Raw genomic sequence first — 2500 nt, 5'->3', positions numbered from 1 at the left:
GTTATGAGGTGTGTTATGAGGTTATGAGTTGTGTTATGATGTTATGAGGTAATGAGGTTATGAGGAGATTATGTTATGAGGTGTGTTATGATGTTATGAGGTTATGAGGTGTGTTATGATGTTATGAGGTGTGTTATGATGTTATGAGGTGTGTTATGAGGTGTGTTATGAGGTTATGAGTTGTGTTATGATGTTATGAGGTGTTTTATGAGGTTATGATGTTATGAGGTGTGTTATGATGTTATGAGGTTATGAGGTGTGTTATGATGTTATGAGGTGTGTTATGATGTTATGAGGTGTGTTATGATGTTATGATGTGTTATAACCACTTCCAAAACAGAACGCACAATACACAATAAAACTCACTACATTTAACAACACACACATATTCTCATCTAGAGCTCTCTCTTCCCTCCTCCTCTCTCTCTCACTTTTCTCTCCTCCTCTCTCTCACACTCTTCTCTCCCCCTCTCGCTCTCTCTCTCCCTCATCTCCTCCTCTCTCTCTCTATTCTGTCCACCTCTCTCTCTCCCTCCTTTCCCCCCTCCTCTCTCTCTTTCTCTCTCCCTCTCTCCTATCCTCCTCTCTCTCTCCCTCCATTCTCCCTCCTCTCTCTCTCTCCCTCTGTTCTATCCTCCTTTCTCTCCCTCCCTCCCTCACTTCCCACTCCTCTCTCCCTCTCTTCTTTCCTCCTCTCTCTCCCTTCCCCCTCCCTCTCTCTCTCTCTCTTCTCTCCTCCTCTCTCTCTCTTTCCCTCTCTCTCTGCTCCTTGGCTATGAGGTGTGTTATGAGGTTATGAGGTGTGTTATAATGTTATGAGGTGTGTTATGATGTTATGAGGTGTGTTATGAGGTTATGAGGTGTGTTATGAGGTTATGAGTTGTGTTATGATGTTATGATGTTATGAGGTTATGGGGTTATGGGGTGTGTTATGATGTTATGAGGTTATGAGGTGTGTTATGATGTTATGAGGTGTGTTATGATGTTATGAGGTTATGAGGTTAAGGGGTGTGTTATGATGTTATGAGGTTATGAGGTGTGTTATGAAGTTGTGAGGTTATGAGGTGTGTTATGAGGTTATGGGGTGTGTTATGAGGTTAGGAGGTGTGTTATGAGGTTATGGGGTTATGAGGTGTGTTATGAGGTTATGGGGTGTGTTATGATGTTATGATGTTATGAGGTTATGATGTTATGAGGTGTGTTATGATGTTATGAGGTTATGATGTTATGATGTTATGAGGTGTGTTATGATGTTATGAGGTGTGTTATGATGTTATGATGTTATGAGGTTATGAGGTTATGGGGTGTGTTATGAGGTTATGAGTTGTGTTATGATGTTATGAGGTGTGTTATGAGGTGTGTTATGAGGTGTGTTATGATGTTATGAGGTGTGTTATGAGGTTATGATGTTATGAGGTGTGTTATGATGTTATGAGGTTATGTGGTGTGTTATGATGTTATGGGGTGTGTTATGAGGTGTTTTATGAGGTGATGATGTTATGATGTTATGAGGTGTGTTATGATGTGTGTTATGAGGAGATTATGTTATGATGTGTGTTGTGAGGTTATGGGTGTGTTATAACCACTTCCAAAACTGAATGCACAATACACAATAAAACTCACAACATTTAACAACACACACATATTCTCATCCAGAGCTCTCTCTTCCCTCCTCCTCTCTCTCACTCTTCTCTCCCCCTCTCTCTCTTTTCTCCTCCTCTCTCTCACACTCTTCTCTCCACCTCTTGCTCTCTTTCACTCTCTTTCTCCTCCTCTCTCTCCCTCTCTTCTATCATCCTCCCTCTCTCTCCTTCCCTTCCCCCCTCCCCTCTCTCTCTCTCTCTTCTGTCCTCCTCTCTCTCCCTCCATTCTCCCTCCTCTCTCTCTCTCCCTCTGTTCTATCCTTCTCTCTCTCTCCCTCTCTTCTGTCCTCCTTCTCTCTCCCTCCCTTCCCCCCTCCCCTCTCTCTCTCCCTCTCCTCTATCCTCCTCTCTCTCCCTCTTTTCTGTCCTCCTCTCTCTCCCTCTTTCTGCTGTCCTCTCTTCCTCTCCTCTCCCTCCTTTCTCCCTCCTCTCTCTCTCTCTCCTCTCCTCTATCCTCCCTTTCTCTTTCTCCCTCTCCCCCTCCCTCTCCTCTCCTCTTCTTTCCTCCCTCCTTCCCTCTCTCTCTCTCTCTGTTCTATCCTCTTTCTCTTTCTCCCTCCCCCTCCTCTCTCCCTCTCTTCTGTCCTCTCTCTATCCCACCTCTCTCTCTCTCTGTTCTATCCTCCTTTCTCTTTCTCCCTCCCTCCCTCCTCTCCCCTCCCTCTTCTGCCTCCTCTCTATCCCTCCCTTCCCCCTCCTCTCTCCTCTCTTCTATCCTCCTCTCTCTCCTCCCTCCCTTCCCCTCCTCTCTCTCTTTCCCTCTCTCTCTGCTCCTTGTTCAGGGCAGTTATATTTGATATTGTCTATCCTGTCATCACATGATAGAGGTCAAGGGTTGTGAATCTGTGGTGGGTCTC

General features: G+C 45.1%; 1 protein-coding gene across 6 annotated transcripts in view; it reads right to left on the bottom strand.

Annotated features, from left to right (window-relative positions):
* Positions 1 to 2500, bottom strand: part of mrvi1 (murine retrovirus integration site 1 homolog) — a 35780-nt gene that overhangs the window by 27949 nt on the left and 5331 nt on the right. The gene's annotated exons all lie outside the window — the stretch shown is intronic.

Source organism: Clupea harengus, chromosome 20 (assembly GCF_900700415.2).
Source record: "Clupea harengus chromosome 20, Ch_v2.0.2, whole genome shotgun sequence".
In the NCBI taxonomy this organism is placed as follows: Eukaryota; Metazoa; Chordata; class Actinopteri; order Clupeiformes; family Clupeidae; genus Clupea; species Clupea harengus.
The sequence above is the reverse complement of the archived record's forward strand: the minus strand, read 5'-3'. Positions and strand labels throughout refer to the sequence as shown.